Source organism: Diorhabda carinulata, chromosome 9 (genome assembly GCF_026250575.1).
Source record: "Diorhabda carinulata isolate Delta chromosome 9, icDioCari1.1, whole genome shotgun sequence".
NCBI lineage: Eukaryota > Metazoa > Arthropoda > Insecta > Coleoptera > Chrysomelidae > Diorhabda > Diorhabda carinulata.
In genome coordinates, this window is record NC_079468.1 from 8465304 (window position 1) to 8481800 (window position 16497).

The window sequence follows — 16497 nt, forward strand, 5'->3', positions numbered from 1 at the left end:
AACTACTAAACAACTTTTCCACAACCAAGTGGTTAAAAATAGGTTTACAGAAGAATTATACCATTTGTGTTCCCTTCATGAAGAGAAATTCAGAAAATATGAAATTGATGGAATAGCAGAAAATCATGAAATTACGGTGGATAGATCTCTACCATATCTTTGCGAACTAAACCCGATTGAACTGGTGTGGGCACAGATAAAGAGAAGTTTCAAGAAAAACTAATTCTTTTAAAATGAATGATGTTACGTAATTGTTTGTGGTGACTGTAATGTGGATTGGAGAACAGAAATTTTGAAAGTTGTACAATATTACTGATGAAATTATCGAGCCACTCATTGTAAATATTGGTTGTAACAATTCATCTTCTGATTCCGATTCTTATTTAGATTTGTAAGAAGCTCTACATATACTGGTGAGTTTCATATCAAAACTATTCTTAATGAACGTCAGGTTGTTAAAAAATCAAAGTTTGATTAAACGTATATAACCAGAATGACATAATGTTATTAGCAGGTTAATCAGGTAAAAATATAAGTGTACACCCGATATATTCATTATATTGACAAATATTATTTCATGCGAAAATATTCGCCTGTGGATTACTATTGCTTCAGGATTTTATTACTCTCGCATACATAAAAATGGTCTATAGAAAATTCAAACTTGATGAAGAAATCGAAACTATGTGCTTCAAAAGTGTTTGATTTTGTTTTAATTTTAGTTTAATTTTTATTTAGAAATTCATTCTACTCTACGCCTCTGGCAGTCTCTCTTTCTTCGTTACTTGTCGTTTTTATGTAGCGACACGAGAACGAGTATGTGTATTATATAGACCGAAGTAAGAACGTTTTTGGTTCTAATAAAAGAAGCTTTGCTTCCAGAAAATAAATGGGACTTTGTTTCATTTAAAATAAATAGAAAATTTAATTATAAAATAAAATCATACAGTCCACATCATTCAATACAACAAAAAGCAATCGATCTCAATACTTCTCACGTCACTAAAATCCGGCACCATGTTGGGCGCCATAAATTTCATCGAATTAACCAGAAGTAGCAATCGAAAGATATTCGATCCCACGCCGCTTTTAACTCACTAAAAAGTAGCGAATCTAAAGATACTAACAATAACCTTGGAAATACACAATTGCTTTTACTCCTTCACAAATACACATCAACAAAGTTTCTAATCTAATATTTTTTTTCCAAATTACAAAACGGCTACCATCAATACGTAATTGTATTAAGAGTTGTCTATGTTAAGAAGAAAAAAGTCTTGTATGAAAGAATCCAAAGGAAACGGTGAAATAAATTAATTTCATTAAACATAGGGATCAAGTATACTAAAAGTATCACAACAAAATTCAATGCCCTTAGTCAGCGACTTTTCCAATGTGGAAACAGGTTAGTTAACATTTTATTGACTTGTTATTTAACTATTCACGTACAAGTATAAAAACAAAGTAAGTAATTTCATTCTATTGATTTTTATATTCTAAAGATAGTAATGCTCAATATGAGCATTTTTTAATATATAAAATAATTTTATTAAAAAACTTAGTTTTTAGTTTAAAAGTTCATCTAAGAAGAGATATAGATTCATTCCATTTTATCAATAAATGATCTACAATTGCATATTTTTAGTCGCTTTTTCAACAAAAATCAATATGCTAGAACAGCACTTCTACAGCATCGGTAACAGGAGCATATGAATTGGAAGTTTGGTTTTATTAGTGTCTCGAAAACAAATCTTATATCATTATATCATTGTAAAATTCACACAATTCACCTCACTATACATAAATGCATGAATCCGAGTTCAAAAATGTTCTATTAACAATATGAGCAATATTTGTAGGAAGTTCATATTGTTACATACGTAGGTATAAAAAATATATAAAAAATATAAACGGAAGGTAATTGCGACGTGAAATATCTGTTTGACATTTAATTCAATCTAAATACTGTTAAATGTATTGATTAAAAATTGTCTAACAACCCACTCATTGAAACGGCAATTCAAGTGATGATAGGAGTGAAAAAGAGGTGTCCTGATCGCCTGTGCCCACATGTTTTTTTACACAAAGAGTTTATAAATGTAAAAAATTCTTTATTGAAAATATGGTATCTATGTCACGCAATAAAAGAACAAGGAAGACAAATGATATCATCAACCGAACCCAGATTTTTCAAAATGCCATGAAAGATATATACTCATATATTTAATTAAGATGCACGAAACTTATCGAAGTTTCTCCAAATGAAATATTGAAAATAAATGAAATAATTCACTACAATATTTAGCATCATAATAGGAAATACACCCACACTTTATCATTATCTTCGTTGATATTCTTTTTTCTTATGTGATCCTGTTCTACTAAAATCCTCAGAGGCGGTACTGGGGGTTGGCAGAGATGTCGGGGCGTATCCATGACTACTTGCGCGCCTCCCTGTGGCAACTTGGGGATACAAAGCAGCGGTGGAAGGCACGCGGTTGGCGAAAATATAAAGGGGATCAAATTTATTTGGATAATTAAGGAATGGTATGGCGGTTGCTAGTTAGGTGAATACCCATTTGATAAATGGACTTAATATCATTTACGATAATATGTGAATAAGTAGGTGTATTCTCTATTTTTTTTAGTTCAATGAAAATATGACATTATTGAAAAATTGTATAAATTCAACCCCGTTGTTTTCGTTAACAAAAATCAAGAACAGATAAAAATTGACTAAATGTAGTTAAAAAAAGTAAGAGAAAAACAAATAACTTATTTGTTACAAAACGAGCATTGACATACGCAAAATATAGATTACTTAATTCAACTGAACCAAGATTACATAAGATTTTAAATTTATTTTTCCTTTATAAGAAAGTTAAAGTTATTGAATTATGTGAAAATTTTCAATCGTTTTGATTTCAAATTGATTTTTTTAAAACAGGTGAAAATTTGACGTTTCAACCTGTTGGGGTCTTAATCAGAATATAACTTGACACTGACAATTTGTGTATTTATACATATTAATAAATTGAATTTACTTCTATACAACATATCTCTGCATTTGCTGCAACTCGTCTGAGGTTGTGTTATACGGCCTCCCAGAGGCCACCAAAGTGTCATGAGTGGTGGTATAAATGACCAAGCAATACCCTCGTTTTATACAGTACCAGTTAAATCGGATGATTTATGTTTCAGAAAGTCGCCTAAGGGTTTTAATATATCGGCTATAAAGTTAGTGCCGTTATTGGAATACATTTTATAAGGCTTTACGCGTCTTGCCATGAATCTACTTAAAGCTTATAAAAAAAGTCTTTTGTGAGGTCAGACACTAGCTCAAAATGGATGGCGCGATTCGCTAAACAAACGAAAAGAGAGATATAGAATCTAGATGTTCTACATCCACGATCCTTTCTGTCCCTTATGAGGAAAGGGCCACAATAGTCAACATCTGTAGTGTAAAATGGAGGAGCGAACTCACTCGATTGTTTGGTAAGTTTTCAATGTTTGGCTCTTTGGTTTTTCTGGATAATCTACGAGCTGATAATGGACAATACCTTTCGCGAATTGAAAACCAAGTTTGCTGTACTCCTGAATGTAAAAGTCTAACGTGCTCGCATTTAAAAAGAAGTTTTGTGAATATGTGATTGGATGATACAAGAATAGGATGTTTTTTATGATAAGGTATGGCAACATGTTTGAGCCTACCACCATCTCTTATCATTCCAATATTGTCCAGGAATGGGGAGAGCTTAGATGGATTTTTATAAATAATATTTAATTCATCCTGAAATGATTCAGCTTGAGAAATTTTTGCGAGATCGAGAGTGAAGTTTCTACGTAAGTATGAACGTTTTTCCGGAGTTGTGGAAGTTCCATCTGAACACAGGATAAAATTGGCCAGCGAGATTCATCATGTTTGAGCCATTCAGGACCGTTCCAATAAATATTCAGGGAAGCTAGCTCGTTAGGCATAATACCACGAGATATATGGTCCGCGGAGTTCCCAGATGTAGGTACGTGTCGATAACTATATATTTGACATAATTTTCAGATCCTTGCAACTCGATTCCCTACGAAGGTTTGTAGCAGGTAAGGTTTTCCTTTAATCCATCCTAATACCACCGTAGAACATGACCAATAAACTATTCGACTTATGTCAATGTCCATGGAAACCTTGACTTTTTCGATTAATTGTACAAGCAAATGAGTAGCGATAAGCTCCAAACGGAGTATCGTTTGTGCCTTTAGTATATGTCCTAAAGCTAAATACTCGTTCATGAATTTATAATATTCACCTTTAAAGCTGGGCTGGCGTTAAAATTTTTGCTTTAAGTATAAAAATCGCTTTCGTGAATTTTCAAGTGAATTACCTAAAACCTTGGGATTTTCTTTTAAAGGAATTGTTACTACAAATTTTCTGTTCTTATTAAGTTTAGATAAGAAAAGTTTCTACAAAATGCATTCGATGAAACGCGGCCTGAAATGATCCATCCAAATTTGGTCTTTTGGAAAATTGCGTTATAATTTGCTAATTTCACTTCTTCAATACATATAAGGTGCCAAAAATGATCAGCGCCTCTAATAATATCAACTTTACATGGCAAGTGATAATTCGGATCAGCTAGTTTCAGATGTGTTGGTATTTGTAAAAAATTGCAATTGACAGGAAAGTTAGGCAATACTCCTGTGAGTGATTGCACGTCTACAACAGTTTTAGTTTTAATAGCAGACTCAGCCTGGTTTAAGCCATAAACTTTGATATCGATATTTGATAATCCGAGGTTAAGTTTGTTTGCTAAACCGAGAGTGATGAAGCTACTTTGACTTCCTGCATCCAGGATTGCAAGTAAGAACAGAAACGGTTAACATTAATACTTGATTATTGACAGAAGTGTTTAGTGACGAACAAACAATGCTTTCGGGTCGTGATGCATTTTCAGTTTCTCGTACTGGCTGCATAGGATCAGAAATATGTAATAGACTATTATGACGCCCTTTGAAAATTTTACAAGAACTTGAACGACATTCTTTTACCAAGTGAGCGGAACGCAAACAATTAATACACAATCACAGTTAATACACAATCTGTTATTCTTTGCTTCGTTTATACGATCATTAACGTTTGGTTTTTGAAAATCTACACAATATTGAATATAGTGTTCGTTTTGTCAAAAGGGGCAAACTTTTTGGGTAGTTAAGTATGATTTTGGTCGATCATCTAATTTGCTTTTGGATAGTTTTCTGACGTTTTTACTATTCCCTAGATTCTAGAAAGTTAGTGCAATCTTTTTAAAACTCTTGTAAATTTTGGTTGGAGTTAGTTTGCCATAAGTTGCCTTTTTCTCTTCCCATTCACGCGAAGTAATTCTAAGTAAATCTAATTTTAATGAAAGTAAATAGATTATTAAAGTCTCCCAATGTTCAGTGTGTACCCTGAGAATTACCAATGTTATTAAATATTTTGTTACGCGACATTTTACCCCACTCTGTTTAGTCACTGTAGTTGTATTATGCGAGGAAATTAGTAAAGTAATAGAACGTGAAAAAAAGAAAAAAAGCGTATATGGATCAGAAAATGGTTAGCTCGTAGAAATACTCATGGTTGTTCTTGTATATTGTTAAAAGAACTGGCTAACGAAGACCTCGAGGAATATAGAAACTGCATGACAATGTCCAAGCAAGCAAGCAATTTGACATACCGCTACATACGGTTGGTCCTTCTATAATGAAGTCTGACACCTTTATTAGGAAGGCTATTCCGGCAAGAATAAAATTAGAAATAACTTTATCGTATTTCGAAGTTTATTCCCGAAGTATGTGATACCATTTATGTGGCTCTACAGGAATATATTGAGGTAAGAAAAAATTTGAATTATTTGCTTGCTTTATTGTTATAAATGTTATTTGGATACATAACAGATTACTCATTATACAAATCTGACAAAGCTTGGCTCAAAATGTCTTATGATTACCCAATATTTATATCGTTGCTTTTTACTGTAACATGATGTGTTGCTACATGATATGGAATATGAAAAAGGTGATTAGGAAGTCGTGGAAGCATAATCCTGAAGTTCGTGACATGTGCTGTAACACTCTTTATAATTCGCGTATTCTAGCTTGCGTTAAAAGAGATTGTATTTTTGCCTGTGTTACTAATGCATTACCTTTTGTTAATTTTTGTAATTGTTTTGCAACACTTTGGCCAAAAATTAAAAATTTGTTTTCGATAGGTTTTTTGTAACGTCGCTCGTAATTTGTTTCAGATCCTTTAGGGCTGCTGAAACCTGTTGTATATTAGATTTCTTTCTTTTTGATGATGGTTGGGCCTGAAATCTAGGGTTTGTTGCTGTTGCAAGGTCATTTGTTGATTGTCTTGATGGTGACTGATCGGGCATGGGCTTCTCGTGATCACTTGAATTGGATCCATCATTTTGTGTTGTTCAAGTTTCTTTCTGGAAAAGTTAAACAAAGAGCCGAGGGTATCCACATAATGTTTTTCCTCAATTATTTTGACCATATTTTAGAAAATTATAAAAAATGTTTTAAAACGTCAGTTTTTAATCTAAATGATACTTTGTTTACAATTTTCTCAAATATATCAAAAACTATTATATTCCATAAGAGATTTTCACACTGTATGTTTTATATTTCACTACAGTTACTATTTGGATTTTATAGGTGCCTGAGAATCATACCGAATCGAAAAAAAATTAAATGGGTTTTCGCCAAAGATGGAATTTTCCCAACTGTTACTGAACACTTAATGGTAAGCATTTCGGGATCCGATCACCCGCAAATTGTGGTACTGACTATTTTAATTATAAAGGTGCTAATAGTATTATTATCTTCTTATATAAATATCAGATTTAATGGCAGACAATCGGGTGGTGGGATCTTTCAACATTCCACATTATGTGGAGCCTTTACAAAATGGCCTACTTCCACCTGACGACTTCCTAGTGGCCGATGTTACTTTTCTCCTGAAGACGTATCTCTTAAATTCAAGAGCGTCACTTTCCAAAGAACACAAGATTTTTAATTATCGGTTGTCTCGATCGCGTCGTATAGTTGAAAATGCATTCGAAATTCTTGTGAGCAGATTTCGTGTTTTTGAAAAGCCCATCGCTTGTTTACCATCTACAATTGATAAAATTATTAGAACAAGCTTTACATTACATAATTGGTTGAGAACAACTTCTACAAACCACTATATACCAAGAGGATCTGTAGATGAAGAAAATATTGATAATGGAACTGTTGTGCCAGGATCCTGGAGAAATGAAATTGAAAATCTTCCGCGGTCCATACCTAGAACTGCAAGTAATCATAGTTCAAGGTGCGCAATACAACGCAGAGACAGACTTTCTGAGTATTTTTTGAGACAAGGAGCCGTACCGTGGCAGGACCAAATGATATATTAATTAACTTTATAAATATGACAACCACAGCTGGAAATATTACACAAACTTACCGTTAAATTATCCTGTGTAGGTCTTTTATTATCTAAATAATGCAAAAATGCGTGCATTTCTGGAAACCACTTTACATGCGGTACATTAATTCCTGTGAATATGTTGATCGAAATGCCTTTATTTTATTTTAGCAACTCCAAATCCCTCTATTCGCATTATTTCTTCAATTTGTTTTTATAAACAGCACTTTTTGAGTTCCATAGACATTCTTTCAAGCGGTACTCCTGAACAAATTTCAGAGTGGTATCTTCGATCCAGCGAGGTACAGCCATTTTTCTCGTATTTAAATAAAATAACACCATACACCACTAAACTACTACTACTACTATACTAAAAAGACCTGTCTAGCCGTGTTGAGTGCGAATTGTAGTACAAATCACGTAGTGAGGGTACCTATTTCTCTCAGAAAATAGAATCGCTTTCTATCTATTTGACAAAAATTTTCGCTAAATTGGTGGCTGGCTCAAGCACTAAATCAGACGTTTACACAATGCCAGTAGCTTACTTGCTTTAGTTACTAAACCCGTGTAAATTCACCTTAAGTATACTAAATCACTGACTATTCACTAAACTATGCGTTACAGTCGTACTCTCCTTTTCTCGAAGCAGTTCAGGCCATTTTCGATCCCCTATAACTTCGTTCTGGATTAAACTGAAAGCCTGTATTTCTAGTAACCAGGCTAACATTGTATAAACATGGTATATTTCAAATTTTATTCAACTTGCATCAGTAACTTAAGAATTATAATTAGTCAAAGCTCTTAATTTTGTCACTAACTGACTGACCGATCATTAAAACTCTAAGGCACTTTTAGTAGACATAGAAGCTTCAAATTTTTAATACAATTAGTGTTTAGTGTATAAATCACGGAAAAAAGAATATTTTGCAATTCCAGTCCAGTAGATGTTATAGGCCGGTGCGACTAAATGTATAAGGAAATCAAAGAGTGTGTGAAAAAAATTTGATGAATAATCGAAGCAACTCACCCATAGAATTATTTATAATAACTAGCGTCATTACCATTAATAATACGATATTGTTTATTAAATTGATTTTATGATACAATAGAACGGTTTAAATGTACAAGCTTGAAAATTCAAATCAATCGTGAATCAAGAGATTATACATTATGTAACTGTTGCGTACTTCCCGGCATGTACTTAAGCAATCCTGCGATTATTGTCTTTAATGCACGACGTGAATTTACACAGAAATGTTTTAGTTCGTTATAGACTGTTACCTACAAAGAAAGGGAAATGCAATCTATTTTATTGGTTGCATTTTTCACACCTGAGTTAATTTACATAGTTTTGTATGGAGTGAAATTGAAATTTTCTACTTGATTAATTTAAGTAATATTCAGAGAATGTTTATATTATACATTCATCCGTATATTGAGGTTTGCTGAACTTTACAAAATTTTGTTTTGCTAGCTCCAATAATTATTAACTGTGGTGGATTTTCTACAGTTACTAATCAATCGAAATACGAAAGTGTGAGAAATATAAAAAAAACTAAAACAAAATTGATTTTCAATTTATATTTATCCATCTTGCAGTAGCTTTTCTCCACATCTACCATTCTTCCATTGCACAATTTCCTTGACCATCTTATTTCGGTTTTCTTCTGAATGCTCTTATTTATAATCTCATCTTCATCGTTCTTTGCATGGTTGGTAATTTCTCCGTAGTTTTATTGATCAAAGTCATCTTCTCGCCATTGGAAGATAGTATACATTATTTTTAAGATTCATAGTTTTGCAATTTTAAACATGAAACAAAGTTTTCTAGTCTTAGTCTGACTCTTATTTTCAATTCAATAGTTTGTTTTTCTTTTCCTACTATCAAGGTTTGGTTAAGGTAAACGAATCGATATCATTGAGTAGTAAACGCTGACAGCAGGTTGATTTATTAGTAATAGGTCACCCACGAATCGCAGTCGTTTTGAAGGAATATTCTTATGCTGCGCTGAAAATTGGGGAGATTGTATCTTCTTGGTATACTTTTACTTCCACGTTTCCTGTAGTCCAGTCATGGTTTAACCTGATTGGTGGGGTAGCTCTTTTTTATAGATACAAAAAATTAGAGTTGAATATTTATCGATTGTTTCGTCTACTACTACTAATACTGCACATTTCTCAATTTGATTCAAGTCGTTTTGGCAAAATCACGAATGCAAGGCATACAGTAAGTGAGAATTTGAACTTTTTTCGCTAAGGGTGCGTGTCGTTTGGTATAATTTATGATTCTTCAAATTTTTTGTGAGTTGATTCCATTCTATTCCCATTTCAGCGTCCCGTTTCCGTTTTGAAACGAGAAGTAGTAACTTGTGGATAAATCAGAAGAATAGAGGGAATGAAGCTGGGCGGGCTTTAATGATTATTACATTTAATACAATATTCATATACATATATTACAATACAAAATTGTAATAAATATGAAAAAAACATAAAACAGTGTTGTAAATCAAATCAAAATGGACAAATGGAACAAAAACATTTCAATAAACACCAAAACTAGAACTTCGCCTTTATTAAACCATCGCCACTTCTACAATAAAGAGTTTTCTTCTGGATATTCTTATTTATAACGTTAAGCATTATCCTCCTCATGGCTCTTTTCGTGGCTGGTAGTTTTCCCGTAGTTTTATTGATCAAAGTAATCTTCTCAATGCTATATATCACTATTGGAAGAATGCAGCTAGGTATACTTTATTTTCTAGATCCATAGTTTTTCAAGTTTTCTAGTCTTAATCTGACTTATTTTCAATTCAATAGTTTGATTTTTTTTCCTAATATCAAACTTTGGTTCAGTTAAACCAATATATTCTAAATTTGTGTGCAATCCATAGATATCATCAAGAGTCTTTTTTAAGGAATACTCTTATGCTGCGCGGATAAACATTGATGAGATTGCATCTTTTTGGTGTACCTTTAGTTCTACTTTTCCTGTTGCTGAGTCTTCGTTGAACCTGATTTGTGGGGTAGTTTTTATCTTTCTAGATACTCTAAGTTAGAGTTGAGTCTTTATCAATAGTATGAAGGGCAAGTTGCTTTTAAAAAATCATTGTGACTATATAAATAAAAATCTTACCAAACACTGTTTTCATATGATATGGATTCTAAAATACAGAAGGTGTCAAGCTATCAATACCAAGGTATATAGTGAACGGCTGATGCGAATGTATGATGTTTTATCGACGAAATATGCAAATTTAGTTAATCAGAAGAAGGCTCCCTTACAATAAGACAATGCCAAATAACATACTGCGATCGAAGATCTTGGTGGTATTCAACTCCTACCATATCCAGAATTTAGTCCGGAGTTTGCACCGTCAGATTGCTACTTATTCAGATCCATGGCAAAATGTTTGCGTGGAGAAAAATTTGAATGGAGATGTTGAAAATGCAGTGCAGCATGGTCTTAAAGAGCTCGCTGAACTTTGGATTAAAACCTCAGAATACGATATACTTCAAATATTTTTGTATGGCTATTTAATAAACAAGATGAACCTTTTATTTCGACCTTATTAATGAGACACCCTCTATAAAAATACATTTTCATCAAAATGGAATAAAACCAAATAAAGTGATAGTCAACAGTTGCATATTTTAGGTGGATAGTCTGCCAGAATCATATTACTTTGAATGATGTAAAAATAAATCATAGAGATACTGTGTTTATCTTAGTTCAGTATTTTATACAAATAATTGTAATCTATATAGATATGCTATATATGAATTCAGTTTTAGGAAGCCCATTATTTAGAATAGTAATGTTTGTAGGTACTCATTGAAAGATCCTTTATAGATATTATCAGTTACTTCCCTCGTTAATCCATTAACCAAATTTGGTTACATCGATTGTTTAAGTCACAATTATTAGTTGAATATTTGTAATGAACTAATCTACAAAAGTCTTTGTTCCGATGCATCATCAGACCAACACTAACACATTTAACCAAATATGTTCATTACTAACTCCAGTATTTATTTTTCAATTCGCAAGCGCAAGGGAAGCTTTGAATTAATTTTAAACATAAAGTCTAACTATATTTATCATTAGTAGTTAGTTAAATTGAGATATTTTAAAGATTTTGGCGCCACGACGCCATTCAAATTAAAACCCACAATAACTTCCGGTATACCTACAACAGATAACTCAATCTATTTCTTTAGCTTTAGATAAAGTTATTTTTAAAATGTTTCCTTTGATTCCAACAAACATCGAAGTTTGTATTTGGTTATACCAAACAATTAGTAGGTAAGTACTTTACTTTGTATAATAATATAATCTTTACACAGAAATTGTTAGTACAAGATAATGTTGGTATCTAATCAGGTTTTTATCAAAATTTGATCTACTAAAAATCTCCTATTCTAAAAATCGACAAACAGAAAAAAATTTGCTTTCAAATAGGTATACAAAAAAATGCTATTGTGATGATCAACGCACGATATTTAGCGGACAGATGAACAAAGCACCAAATAATAAAAAAAAACAGTATCGTTAAATGTCAGATTCTTCAAAGAGAAAATACATATAAGAAATCCATCTATAGGGCTTTTAGAGAATTATCACCTATAGTTCACCTATCAGCTGATTGCGGATCCTAACCCAGAATAAGATTTAATTCACAATTTCCGAACGTCGCATTCAATTTTTGGTGGAAATTTCACATATAAAACATGATCTTCAAGAAACATTTGAGGTTTTGTGCTTCGAATTCGCTGAACACTGTTGTAGTTCCTCCTTTTATGTCTATTATCACTAGCCATCTTCGTTTTCTTGCTATATATCTCGATCAGTTTCTTCCAATAACGCAGGTATAAGCAAATTACATTAATGCCGGGAAACTTTTATCATTTTTCTTTTATTACTTCGCGGAGACATGTTAATACTTGATAATTGAGCCATAAAGAATCATCGATAATGTGTTTGTTAGTAAAAAGCACGATAAGTTCATGGATCCTGGTCAAGTGAGACTAAAACTTCACAAAATGGCATATTTTACGAGGCCATAATTGTTGTTATCCATTTTACTTATTTTAATTTCATTTCGAAATTCATTTTTGACATACAACCATCTTACTTTTCACAAAGATACATAATAGCATATAGCACACAGATGTGGTTATATCGGCCAGAGAAATTTGGGGTGCAATATTTGTACACGTAAACTCAGCCAGGTTTTAGGTTGCTATTTCAAAACCAAAAGCAGAATTGGATATTTCAATGGATAGGGAAAATTGAAATATACAGCTGTCAAATGAAAGAAATGTTAACTAACAACTAAACATTACAAAGTACCTATATAAGAAATTATTTACCTAGAATAACACCAAGCAACAGATTCCATGAACTGACACCTAACTTAACCTGTGACGCATTTTAGCCGAATTTACTATAGTTTATTTCAGAAAAGTATTGAGTAATAAAACCTCGTTAGGTAAAGGGACCACATAGTGACCCAGGAATATTTAAGCCACTTTCATAGTTTGGCTCTGATTTCATTGTAAAATATTTTCTTTTTATCAAGTGCAGGTAGTACCACCCGGGTTGGGGTAAATATATCGGTTCAGCCTATTTTTATTCATTCACAAACACTGTAAATAGTGTGCCAAAGGCGTCTCGGTAGGATATTCGTAAAAAGGGAAGCCGAATCTGATATAGGGTTGGAATTAGGCAGAGGCACTAATAGAAGGTTAAACGGTATCTGTTAAACGCAAAACGTAACTGTTTAATCTATTATCTAAGTAATCTCTACACAATATTTTGATACTTGATACTTCAGCCCAGAAAACATACTTTTCTTAATTCTCTTACGCAATTACTTGAAATTTTGATATTACAAACAATACTATTTCAAGACCTAGATCTATGTCCATCGAAATTGAGCCGAAAAGGACGGAATTCCTCATTTTATTACTCTATACCTTTCTGAAATAGACTATAGTGAATTTCAAATGACCTTAGTGGAACCGTAGGTCAGGTAATTACTTTTACCGGATTTACATCCCCCATTTCGCAACTTCAAAATTATTTTTAATTATGCTTTGCAGTACTTAAAAGTCGAACTTTAAGACGATTTTTACCCTGGAACTCAAATAACTAGTGAAATAAATAATTCTTATAACAAGAAGAAACTAATTATTGTATTGAATAGATAAACAATTCTCAGAACATTGAATAGGAATTGGAATTTCCTTGATTTTATATAACATTTATCAATTGCGTTGTATATAATTGATTTGTACTATTTGCATGAATATTGTGCAGTATATTAACAAATATTTTATGATTTAAAAGAAATTATTTCATTTTTATACTTCTATTTTTTCGAACTTTGAAAATACTATTTTGAGGTTAAAGACAAACCTTGACTTTATATAAGTATATCCTTACTTTGATGTTACTCAAAAGTTTCTTACAAATATGCAAAATTAATATCAGAATCAAGTATCCAATAACAAACACAAATAAAATAATGGAGACCTGTAAATAAGAGGGTGCGCTTCAACTTGTTACGATTTTTAATCCTTTGATCCGTATTTCAGGTAAACGAAAAGGTACTTCGAGTTCATAATACAACTCGTGACGTGGGTAAAGGAAAATGTAGACCGAATAGATGATACAACTATAACAATAAGCTGTTAGAACAATAGCAAAAGGTTTGGACTCGTCAAAAGCCCTGTGTATTAAAGATTGCATAGCCGTTTCTAAGTACCTATATGCCAGTAAAAGTTTTGTTTCATTTCGATTTGAAGAATCTCTTCTCCACAAATTTCACTGAAAACAAGATTTTAGATTTTTTCATATAGTAAGGAAGTCCAAGTTGTATATTCTTAACAGTTAAGTTTGGTTTCTATTTTGAAAGTTAATGAAAAAACATCAATATTTTATTGTTTAAATAATTTACAATTAATTAGTAGTGAATTAGTGAAAATAATTAGTAGTACGCTTGGTGTTAGTTGTTATTGAAGAAGAGAAGCTTGGCGAGGTTCCATCAACACGTAAAGCTCCAGGAAAAACCAAAATAATATGATGAAAATAATTTGAAAGAAATATGTGCGTTTTTCTTTAGAATAGAATTTCTGACAGTAGATCACAACGCGCATATAATCTCTTGAGAAATTCCTATTTCGATGGCAAAATGAATATACCACTATAAACGCTGAACTGCGGTCAAAGCTTACTGGTTACGGAAGAATGGTGGTATTAAAATATACAGCACTTACTCCTCTCACTTTCGTGGAATCTCAAAATATACAGAGTAGCCCTAGTACTTTGATTTGATAAATCGGTTCAATATTTTATGAGTAATAATCTGATTTCTTTATAATACCAAGAAGTGTTATCAAAAATACTACGAATAAATTTTTATATTATTAGCAATTATTTATTACATTCTTTTGAACTGGTATGTCTCTTACTCTCATGTGTTAAGGCAATTAATGACAAGTTTAAACCCGTTCATGTTTTTAGTCTTTGTCGTTAAACATTGATTTTGGATCAGCTGTTGGCAAAAGTATCAAAGAAGGTCACAAAGTGGCAAGTGCGATTTAGAAGTAGAAATGGGTTTGTTTAAAACGAGAATGGTCAGGATCTCTGAACCAAACGAATATATGCAAAAAATAAAACAAAATTGTACGTTTAAGGAACGTTTTTGAAACCTCAGTTGAACTTTATGGAACCGTTGGTGATAGTCATACTAAACACACTAATTGTGAGTATTGGTGTGTAGTAGTAGCAGTAAAAAGTGTATCCAGTTTATGAAATAATTTTTCTTTTATCAGAAAAGTGCGTCGTGCCACAAGCTTTTGGTTCCTAGAAGTTTCTCTGTTTTTCCACATCCACCTAAGTTTTGTACCACGAAATTTTTGGTTTGAAAACAGTTTGGATTTCATTCCTTCATTGAAGCCACTGCAGCAGAAAAACCTATTCAAAAGAAGCGAGAAATACTTCTAGGCATGGATTCAATATAAAATAAGTACATTGCTAATCAAGGGCAGTACTTAAGAATATATTAATCAAATTTATTTACTTTTTCTACTTCATCTATAATAAAATAATTCAATCTATTTTTTGATCACACCTCTTAGCTAAGATTATGAATAATTATCTTATTATGTCTTGAAAGAGTATAATAAAATATTTACATTTTTATCTAGATTCATTCAATTTATATTCTTTATATTATTAAAGTTTCAATATAAGCTCAAACCCTGCTGATTATTATCAAGGTTAAAAACATCTGATATCCGCTTCTCCCAATACGTATTCATATAAATATACGTATACACTATAGAAAACAATTATTTGTTACATAACTCTATATATCTATATACAATTACCCCAGATGTCCTAAACAAAACTATTAATTTGGTGTGTATACGGTTTTTTTCAAGGTTATTTCAATCGTGATCATATTTAATAACATTTAAAAAAAATTTGGTAAAATATTAACTCGTTTCAATAGTTTAATTTGTATGAATACTTGGAACTTGATAATTTACTGGAATATTAGTCATTCTTGGTCCAGGAACTGAAGCAACTTTATAAAATGATTTACTTTTTAGTTGAGAATTTCATTTCTAGAGGTTTCTATTCAAAACAGTCAATATATTATACAAAAATTTTAATTTTACTTAATTAATTAGAATCAAAACAAACTCAATTTTAATAACAACTTTCAAATAACCATACAGTCTGTTAAAAATACGAAAATTGTTCTCTAACTTTTATAGACCAAGACGATGATAGACTTAATTTATATACTTTTCGAACATCTGCGGTGTCATTTTAAATCTAATTCGTTCCATCAAGTCTTCTAAGTCGGTTAAAGCAGACCGGCTTTTTGAATGTCCCTACATAGGAATGTGGTGATTCACCATCATGTTGGAACCAAATAGTAGGATCCAAGTTTTTCCTATTGCCTTATGAAGATCAAAGATGAAATTATTGCTCAGCTGTTGAATTTCCGCAAAAGAAATAAATCTTCCCGTAATTATTCCTA